General features: G+C 38.9%; 1 non-coding gene across 1 annotated transcript; it reads right to left on the bottom strand.

The window, feature by feature from the left end:
* Nucleotides 1–7278: 7278 nt before the first annotated feature.
* LOC112774094 (small nucleolar RNA R71) lies at nt 7279–7386 on the bottom strand. Its single transcript, XR_003188601.1, has one exon. It is a non-coding gene; the product is annotated as a small nucleolar RNA R71 (small nucleolar RNA).
* Nucleotides 7387–11199: the final 3813 nt, after the last annotated feature.

Genomic DNA, 11199 nt, shown 5'->3' with positions numbered 1-11199 from the left:
TCTGGCTTCCTCCAATTGTTCCAATACAAAGTCATACTCCTTACTGTCCACCGGAGTTTCTAGTGTCTCCTTCATGCTACGTTCTTCATTAGATTCTCCACATAAAGCCATGGGAGTTCCTTGATTGCCCGAATATCGGGAAGGTAATCGATTTATTTGTTGCTCCAGTTGATGAAGGGTTGCATGAAATTGATCTACTATTTCCTTGAGGCGAGCCTGTGATTATTGGGTCGATGGATATGGACATGGTGCATATGGAAGTGATGGTTCTTGGGGGTAATTGGATTAGAATTGGGGTGAATAAGGGTTAGGGTCATATGGAGGTGAATGGTTGTAGGTGGCTTGTGAGTATGAGCGTTCAAAGCTATGTTGAGGAGGTGGCTCATTGGCATATGATGGAGCTTGCTGGTAACTGCAAGGGGGTCCACCATATCTATCATCTGGTATGCACCTCAGAATGGTTCTTAACCATAGTAATTTGGTGGAGGTGGTTTGTCACGAAGGGGTCCACCATAACTATTATCTGGGCATACATTGTAGAATGGTCATTGTCCATGGTATCTTGGAAAATGTTGTTTCCGAAAGGGTTGAACAGATCCTCGTGGCTCCTTCCATCTTTGATTATTCCGTCCTTGATGCATGTTCCTATTATAGCTTCCATTCCTTCTAACAACATTAGAACCAAACTTAAAGCTAGAAGGGTGAGAATTCATAGTAGTTAAAAAAAATAAAAATTAATAAAAATTAATGAAAAATAAACTCCTAAAACTAGAAACACTAAAAAAAAGAAACGAAAAAGCAAATATTTACAATAACCAATAATAAGGCACACTTTTGCAATTCCCCCGCAACGGCGCCATTTTGACGATCGAAACTCTGCCGGTAAAGAATGTTTATAAAAATAATCGCATTGTAAGTATAGCTTCTAAACCGACAAGAATTCCCTTCGTACAAAAATATTGGTTGTCACAAGTAACAAAACCCAATAAAATTTATAACCGAAGTATTTAAACCTCGGGTCGTCTTCTCAAGGAATTGCAGGGAAGTATGATTTATTATTGCTTATGGAAAATGTATGTTTTTGGGTTTTTGAAATAAGGAACAAGTAATTTAAATGGCGAGAAAAATAAATTAGTAATTATAAAGACTCTTGGTAAGGTATGAGAACTGAAAATCTCATTCTAGTTACCCTTATCAGGTGTGATGATAATTGTTTATCGCTCCCACTTAGTTAACCCTTACTAAATAAAGGAAAGTCAAGTGGACCAATCAATTTGATCCTCAAGTCCTAGTCAACTCCTGTGGAAAGCCTAGCTTTAGAGCGATCCAAATCAATCAGCAATTTCCAATTTTCAATCAACTGCTGAGTTTGATAACTCAAGTGTCACCAATTACATAACCAAAACCAAAAGGAGAAAATCTACTCGAATAAAAATGCCTTAAATTGGAAGCATCAATAACATAAATAAAAGAAAGCAATCTTATATTTGAAATACCTTAAATTATATTAAATAGAATATTGAAATCTTAACATGAAGAGTTTATAAGCCAATTTGGCAACATAAGTAATTAACAAGTGAAATAGAGCAACTAAAGTAATAAAGTAAATAAGAGTAGATAAGAGAAACTAAATTAAAAGAACATTGAACCTGGAATGAAGAAGCAATCCTAAAATTAAGAGAAATCCTAAATCCTAAATTCTAAATCCTAAGAGAGAGGAGAGAGCCTCTCTCTCTCTAAAACTACATCTAAAACCTAAAATTGTGTATTCTGAATGTTGTATGTTTTGTCGTTCTTGACTCCCCCATTCTCTGGCTTCTATTCTGTATTTCTGGACTTGGATTTGGGCCGAAAAAGGGTCTAGAAATCGCTAGGGGCGACTTCTGTAGTTTTCTGGAAGGCAAATGTAAAACATGCAAATTCAATGAGTAAGTGTGAGTATAGTGGATATAATCCACTCAATTAAGCACAAGATATACCACGAAATAGTGGTACATCAATGGGCAAGAGAAATGGTGAAGAGGGAAGAAGAAAGTAGAAGAAGAAGAAGAAAGGAAGAAAGAAGGAAGGAAGGGAGAAATGGTTTGAAACAGGGCGCGCTAGTTCATTATCTGCGTCGCAAGATCGATGCGCGCGTGCACACCACGCGTACGCGTGGAATGAAGGAAAGGAGAGAGGCGCGCGAGCGCCACCCATGCGTACGCGTGCGTAGGGAAGCAGGCAAGGGACGCGTACGCGTCACAGTGCGCGCAAGCGTGGAATGGCTGCACGTTTTGCGCAATGCTCGTGCAAGTCTCGGATGCCAAGTACTGAGGGAATGCATGCTGGGTGACCCACGCGGACGCGTCATGTTCCCGCACGCATGGAATGGACGATGGCAAAACGACATGTGAGCGTTAAGTGCGCGCACGAGTGACGAGGAGTTGTGCGTTTTGTGCAATGCTCGCGCAACCCTCGGGTCGAATGTACCAAGAATGGCACGCAGACCAACCGACGTGTACGCGTCATGTGCGCGTACGTGTGGATAGGTTTGGGGGCAAGGGACACGCTGGCGCGCTTCACGCGTATGCGTGAGTAGGTCCCTGCGTGTTTCGCGCATTGAGTGCGCATTGGGCGCGCAACTCTCGGGCCAGATGCCCAGACTTGCAAAAATGCAAGGGACACGCGCGCGTCCTGCAAGCTTACGCGTGCATCCCCCGCCCCCCCCCCCCCCCCTTTTTTTTCATATACAACATAGAGAGAGCTATTCTAACACCTTCTTTGCAGGTATTTAAGCTAGATAGTCAAGAAAACACTCACAAATTCATGCAATATTCAAAACAAAGCATTTTCTCTAACTTCAACAATTCATCCATACCAAGAGTAATGAAACCTATATGAATATCCTAACAATTCAACAAAATCAACAAAGCTAGCATTCTTAAGAACTCAATAACACCAAGAATCACAAAATTCACAAGAATCTAAATCTAGAAGCAAGAAGGTATACACAAGGAAGATCTTACCACGGTGGGGTGTCTCCCACCAAGCACTTTTCTTTAACGTCCTTAAGTTGGATGGTCAGTCACTGAAGCTTCTCCTCCTCTAGGTGCATCCGTAAGCAGGAACACCTCTAGCTCCTTTGGAGACTTGTAGCCATGGTACTTCTTCACTCTATGTCCATTCACCTTGAAAGTTGCCTCGCTTCTTGATGAGCAGATAATTTATACCCTTTTTGGCATTGTTTTTACTTAGTTTTTAGTGTGTTTTAGTTACTTTTTATTATATTTTTATTAGTTTTTATTCAAAAATCACATTTGTAGACTTTACTATGCGTTTGTGTGTTTTTCTATAATTTCAGGTATTTTCTGGCTGAAATTGAAGGACCTGAGCAAAAAATCTGATTCAGAGGCTGAAAAAGGACTGCAGATGCTGTTGGATTCTGACCCTCATGCACTCAAAGTGGTTTATGGAGCTACAGAAGCCCAATTGGCGCGCTCTCAATTGTGTTGGAAAGTAGACATCCTGGGATTTCCAGCAATATATAATAGTCCATACTTTTCCTGAGATTTGATGGCCCAAACTGGCGTTCAAAGACAGCCTAAAACATCTTAGCGTAAAACGCCCAAACTGGCACCAGAATTGGAGTTAAACGCCCAAACTGGCACCAAAGCTGGCGTTTAACTCCAGGAACAGCCTATGCACATGTAAAGCTCAAGGCTCAGCCCAAGCACACACCAAGTGGGCCCCAGAAGTGGATTTTTGCACTATCTGCACTTAGTTACTCATTTTCTGTAAACCTAGGCTACTAGTTTAGTATAAAAACTACTTTTAGAGATTTTATTGGAGAACAGAAACCATCACGCTATCATAGATGATTGTTCACGTTTGGAGGCTGGCCTCACGGCCATGCCTAGACTTTTTTCACTTATTTATTTTCAACGGTGGAGTTTCTACACCCCATAGATTAAGGTGTGGAGCTCTGCTGTTCATCATGAATTAATGCAATTACTACTATTTTTCTATTCATTTCACGCCTACTTCTTCTCCAAGATATACTCTCGTACTTAATTCAGTTAAGTCAGAATGAAGGGGTGACCCGTCACAATCACCCAATCTTCGTTACTCGCTTAGCCAAGATCGAGTGCCTGACAACCACAAAGCGGTCTACATGATGTTCAACGTAGTCATTGGACGACAGCTGGAGTATATTCTCTTTGATATCTAATACACGGACTGAGTCTGTGAGATTAGTATCTTCGTGGTATAGGCTAGAACCAAATGGGCAGCCATTCTTGGGATCCGGAAAGTCTAAACCTTGTCTGTGGTATTCCGAGTAGGATCCGGGAAGGAATGACTGTGACGAGCTTCAAACCTGCGAATGCTGGGCGCAAGTGATAGTGTGCAAAAGGATTAATGGATTCTATTCCAATGCTAGCGGGAACCGACAGATGATTAGCCATACGGTAGCTGTACCTGGTATTTTTCATCCGAGACGAGAAATCCAACAGTTGATTAGCCGTGCAGAAACCGTAGAGGACCATTTTCACTGAAAGGATCTTACAGCTTGCCATGGAAGGAAGTAACGCATGGTTGGAAGAAGGCAATAGGAAAGCAGAGGTTCAGAAGTAACAGCATCTCTAGACAATTATTTGAAATTCCCACCAATGAATTACATAAGTAACTTTATCTTATTTTATGTTTTATTTATATTTTAATTATCAAAACCTCCTAACCATTTGAATCCGCCTGACTGAGATTTACAAGATGACCATAGCTTGCTTCAATCCAACAATCTCCGTGGGATCGACCCTTACTCACGTAAGATATTACTTGGACGACCTAGTGCACTTGCTGGTTAGTTGTGCGGAAATGTGAAAAGTGTGAATCACGATTTCCGTGCACCAAGTTTTTTGGCGCCGTTGCCGGGGATTGTTTGAGTTTGGACAACTGACGGTTCATCTTGTTGCTTAGATTGGGTAATTTTATTTTATATTTATGCTTTTTATTTTTATTTTCAAAAAATCCAAAAAAAAAATTTTTGTGTTCTTCAGAATTTTTAAGAATGAATTCTAGAGTTTCATGAGATATGTTGAAGCCTGGCTGGCTGTGAAGCCATGTCTAATCTTTGGACTGAGGCTTCCACTTCTCATTGACATGCTTGTATGTTTTTTGCTAAAGCTTGGCTGGCTATTTGGCCATGTTTAATCTTTTGGACCAAAGCTTTCACTTAAAGCTTGGCTGGCCATTGGCCATATCTAAATCTTTTGGATTGGAGCTTTAGACTAACATTGCATGATTCGTGGGATTCTTATTAAAAATTTTGTATCCCTTTATTTTCTTTTTCCAAATAATTTTCAAAAAATAAAAAAAAAATAATAAAATCATAAAACCAAAAATATTTTGTGTTTCTTATTTGAGTCTAGTGTCAAATTTTAAGTTTGGTGTCAATTGCATCTTTTTAATTTTACTTTAAATTTTCAAAAATTCATGCATGTGTTCTTTCATGATCTTCAAGTTGTTCTTGATGATTTTCTTTGTTTGATCTTTAATTTTTCTTGTTTTGTGTCTTTTCTTGTTTTTCATATGCATTTTTGAACACATAGTGTCTAAACATTAAAAATTTTTAAGTTTGGTGCCTTGCATGTGTTTCTTTTCTTAAAAATTTTCAAAAATATGTTCTTGGTGTTCATCTTGACATTCAAAGTATTCTTTCATGCATTATTAGTTTTGATCTTAAATTTTTATGTTTTGTTTCATTTTGGTGCTTTTCTCTTTCTTCATTAATTCAAAAAAAATAAAAAATATCTTTTCCTTATTTTGCTCATAATTTTTTAAATTTTAGATTGATTTAGTCAAAACTTTTCAAAATTTGGTTTTTTCTTATTAGTCAATTCAAAATTTCAATTTAAAATTTTTATCTTTTCAAATCTTTTTAAAAATCAAATCTTTTTCATTCTTCTTTCTTATTTTTCGAAAATTCTTCAAAATTTGTTTTCAAAATCTTTTTCTTATTTTTTTTCATATTTTCGAATTTATTACTAACATTTAATATTTTGATTCAAAAGTTTCAAGTTGTTACTTGCCTATTAAGAAAGGATCAATGTTTAAATTCTAGAATCATATCTTTTAGTTTCTTGTTAGTCAAGTAATCAACTTTAATTTCAAAAATCAAATCTTTTTAATTTCCTTTTCAATTATTTTTCAAAATAGATTTCAATCATATCTTTTTCAAAACTTAATTTCAAAATCTTTTTCTAACTTCTTATCTTTTCAAAAATTGATTTTCAAATTTTTTTCAATTAACTACTTGACTTTTTGTTTGATTTTAAAAGTTTTCTATTTCAATCATATCTTTTTCAAAACCAGCTAACTACTTTTCTCTCTCTAATTTTCGAAAACCACTAACAACTTTTTCAAAATTCTTTTTAATTAACTAATTATTTTAAATTCTAATTTTATTTTATTTTCCTTCTTAAATTCGAATACTAACTAATAATTAAAATAAAAACAAAAATATTTTTCTTTTCTTTTAAATTAATTTTCAAATACTCTCTCTCTCTCTCATCTCTTTCTATTTATTTATTTAGTAACACTTCTCTTCTTCTTATAATTCGAAACCTCTCCCTCTCTCTGTGTTCGAATTCTTCTTCTCCCTTCTTCATTTTATTTCTTCTATTCTTCTACTCACAAAAAGGAATCTCTATACTGTGACATAGAGGATTCCTATTCTTTTCTGTTCTCTTCTTTTTCATATGAGCAGGAATAAGGATAAGAACATTCTTGTTGAAGCTGATCCTGAACCTGAAAGGACTCTGAAGAGGAAACTAAGAGAAGCTAAAGCACAAAACTCTGGAGAGGACCTAACAGAAATTTTCAAAAAAAAAAGAAGACATGGCAGCCGAAAATAACAACAATGGTGGAGATGCAAGGAAGATGCTTGGTGACTTTACTGCACCCACTTTTGACTTCTATGGAAGAAGCATCTCAATTCCTGCAATTGGAGCTAACAACTTTGAGCTTAAGCCTCAATTAGTTTCTCTAATGCAGTAGAATTGCAAGTTTCATGGACTTCCATTGGAAGATCCTTATCCGTTTTTAGCTGAATTCTTGCAAATCTGTGACACTGTTAAGACCAATGGGGTTAATCCTGAGGTCTACAAACTTATGCTTTTCCCCTTTGCTGTAAGAGACAGAGCTAGGACATGGTTGGACTCACAACCTAAAGAAAGCCTGGACTCTTGGGAAAAGTTGGTCAATGCTTTCTTGGCCAAATTCTTTCCACCTCAAAAGTTGAGCAAGCTTAGAGTGGAAGTCCAAACCTTCAGACAGAAGGAAGGTGAATCCCTCTATGAAGCTTGGGAAAGATACAAGCAATTGATCAGAAGGTGTCCTTCTGACATGCTTTCAGAATAAAGCATCCTGTGTATATTCTATGATGGTCTGTCTGAATTATCCAAGATGTCATTGGACCACTCTGCTAGTAGATCTCTTCATCTGAAAAAGACGACTGTAGAAGCCCAGGAACTCATTGAAATGGTTGCAAATAACCAGTTCATGTACACTTCTGAAAGAAATCCTGTGAATAATGGGACAACTCAGAAGAAAGGAGTTCTTGAGATTGATACTCTGAATGCCATATTGGCTCAGAACAAAATATTAACTCAGCAAGTCAATATGATTTCTTAGAATCTGACTGGAATGCAAGCTGCATCCACCAGTACTAAGGAAGCTTCCTCTAAAGAAGAAGCTTATGACCTTGAGAATCCTGCAATGGAAAAAGTGAATTACATGGGAGAATCCTATGGGAACACCAATAATCCTTCATGGAGAAATCACCCTAATTTCTCATGGAAGGATCAACAGAAGCCTCAACAAGGCTTCAATAATAATAATGGTGGGAGAAATAAGTTTGGCAATAGCAAACCTTTTCCATCATCTTCTGAGCAACAGACAGAGAACTCTAAATAGAGCCTCTCTGACTTAGCAACCATAATCACTGATCTATCTAAGACCACTCTCAGTTTCATGATTGAAACAAGGTCCTCCATCAGAAATTTGGAGGCACAAGTGGGTCAACTGAGTAAACGAGTTACTGAAATCCCTCATAGTACTATCCCAAGCAATACAGAAGAGAATCCAAAGAGAGAGTGCAAGGCCATAAATATACCCAACATGGCCGAAACTATAGAGGATCAAGAAACAGTGATTCCCACTGAGGAAGACCTGAATAGACGTCTACTGGCCACTAAGGAGTTCCTTATTGAGGAACCAAAGGAATCTGAGGCTCATAGAGAGACCATAGAGATTCCACTGAACTTACTGTTGCCATTCATGAGCTCTGATGAGTATTCTTCCTCTGAAGAGGATGAAGATGTTATTGAAGAGCACGTTGCTCAGTATCTAGGAGAAATCATGAAGCTGAATGCCAAGTTATTTGGTAATGAGACTTGGGAGGATGAACCTCCATTGCTCATCAATGAACTGAATACCTTGGTTCAACAAAAATTACCTCAGAAGAAACTAGATCCTGGAAAGTTCTTAATACCTTGCATCATAGGCACCATGACCTTTAAGAAGGCTCTGTGTGACCTTGGTTCAAGTATAAACCTCATGCCACTCTCTGTAATGGATAAACTGGGGATCTTTGAGGTACAAGCTGCAAGAATCTCACTAGAGATGGCAGACAATTCAAGGAAACAGGCTTATGGACTTGTAGAGGATGTCTTAGTGAAGATTGAAGGCTATTCCATCCCTGCTGACTTCATAATCCTAAACACTGGAAAGGAAGAGGATGAATCCATCATCCTTGGAAGTCCCTTCCTAGCCAGAGCAAGAGCTATGATTGATGTGGACAGAGGAGAGTTAGTCCTTCAAGTGAATGAGGACTACCTTGTGTTTCAGGCTCAAGGATCTTCTTCTGTAACCATGGAGAGAAAGCATGAAAAACTTCTCTCAATACAGAGTCAAACAGAGCCCCCACACTCAACTTCTAAGTTTGGTGCTGGGAGGCCACCATCAAGCTCTGAGTATCTGTGAAGCTCTCTAAGAGCTCACTGTCAAGCTATTGACATTAAAAAAGCGCTTATTGAGAGGCAACCCAATGTTATTTAATTATATTTACTTTAGACATTTGTTTTCCATTGTTATTTTATGTTTTCTTTAGGTTGATGATCATGTGAAGTCATAAAAACAGCTGCAGAAATAAAGCAAAATAAAAAACAGCATCAAAAACAGCATACCCTGGAGGATAGGCTTTCTGGCGTTTAAACGCCAATAAGGATAGCAGAATGGGCGTTTAACGCCCAGCCTGGCAGCATTCTGGTCGTTAAACGCTAAAAAAGGGTGTCTAGCATCTGGCTGGCGTTAAACGCCAGAAATGGCTGACAGACTGGCGTTTAACGCCAGAAAAGGGTGTCTGGCTGGGGTTAAATGCCAAGAAAGGTAGTAGAGCTGGCGTTTAACACCAGAATTGGCAAACTGTGGGCATTTGAACGCCAGAATGGTGCAAGGAACAGAATTTCTTGATACCTCAGGATCTGTGGATCCCACAGGATCCCCACCTACCCCACCTCTTCTTCTCTCCTCTTCACACCCTTCCATAACACTTTCCCCCAAATACCCTTAACCAATCCCATCATTAACTCTTCCCCAAATACCCTTCACCTATCAAATCCTACCCTCTTACCTGTATTCTCTTCACCACTCACATCCATCCATCATAAACCCCACTTACATCACCATTCAAATTCAAACCATTTTCCTCCCAAACCCACCCCTTCATGACTAAATTCCCTCTCTCTCCTACCCTATAAATACCCTCCATTACCTTCAATTTCACACATCATACACACTACTACCCCCCCTTGGCCGAAACCAACACTACCCTTTATCTCCTCAATTTCTTCTTCTTCTACTCCTTTCATTCTTCTTTTGCTCGAGGACGAGCAAACCTTTTAAGTTTGGTGTGGAAAAGGCCCTGCTTTTCTATTTTTTTCATAACCATTAATGGCACCTAAGGCCGGAGAAACCTCTAGAAAGAGGAAAGGGAAGGCAATTGCTTCCACCTCCGAGTCATGGAAGATGGAGAGATTCATCTCAAAGGTCCATCAAGACCACTTCTATAAAGTTGTGGTCAAGAAAAAGTTATTCCCGAAGTCCCCTTCACACTCAAAATGGGTGAATATCTGGAGATCCGATGTGAGATTCAAAGAAGAGGTTGGAAAGCTCTCACCAACCCAATACAACAAGTCAGAATCTTAATGGTTCAAGAGTTCTATACCAATGCATGGATCACTAAGAACCACGATCAAAGTATGAACCCGAACCCAAAGAATTGGCTCACAATGGTTCGGGGGAATTACTTGGATTTCAGTCCCGAAAATGTGAGGTTGGCATTTAATTTGCCAATGATGAGAGGAGATCCTCATCCTTTCACTAGAAGGGTCAATTTTGATCAAAGGTTGGACCAAGTCCTTAGGGACATTTGTGTGGAAGGAGCTCAATGGAAGAGAGACTCAAGAGACAAGCTGGTTCAACTGAGAAGGCTTGACCTCAAGCCCGTGGCTAGGGGATGGTTGGAGTTCATCCAACGCTCTATCATTCCTACTAGCAACCGGTACGAAGTTACAATAGACCGGGCTATCATGATCCACAGCATCATGATTGGACAGGAAGTAGAAGTTCATGAGATCATATCCCTAGAACTCTACAAGGTGGCAGATAAGCCCTCTACTTTGGCAAGGTTAGCCTTCCCTCATCTCATCTGTACCCTATGTAATTCAGCTGGACTTGTCATAGAGGAAGACATCCTCATTGATGAGGACAAGCCCATCACTAAGGATGGAGCACCAAGAGCATTTCATCCTCCTCCATGAAATTAGAGAAGACCAAAGAGCCATGAGGGAGGAGCAACATAGGTGATGACTTGCATCATCTACCCTTCTTTCTTGCATAAAGAAGACAATAAAAGAGCATAAATATCATTTGATCAGTACAATTCATGCATTATTTGATGAATATTATGGTACACTATCTTGAGATGAGTTGTGCTGAATTTCAGGTGAGAAAAGTATCAAAAAATGGGTAGAAGATAAACAAGAAGCTGGGCAGTGAAACTGGCGTGCCACTTGAAGCAAACGCCACAAAATGTACTGGCGTGGCACACCAGGAGCTGGGCGTGGCACGCCAGTACTACAGTTTAGAGAAAAAGTCCAAGCA

The sequence above is a fragment of the Arachis hypogaea genome, chromosome 18 (genome assembly GCF_003086295.3).
Source record: "Arachis hypogaea cultivar Tifrunner chromosome 18, arahy.Tifrunner.gnm2.J5K5, whole genome shotgun sequence".
NCBI lineage: Eukaryota > Viridiplantae > Streptophyta > Magnoliopsida > Fabales > Fabaceae > Arachis > Arachis hypogaea.
The sequence above is the reverse complement of the archived record's forward strand: the minus strand, read 5'-3'. Positions and strand labels throughout refer to the sequence as shown.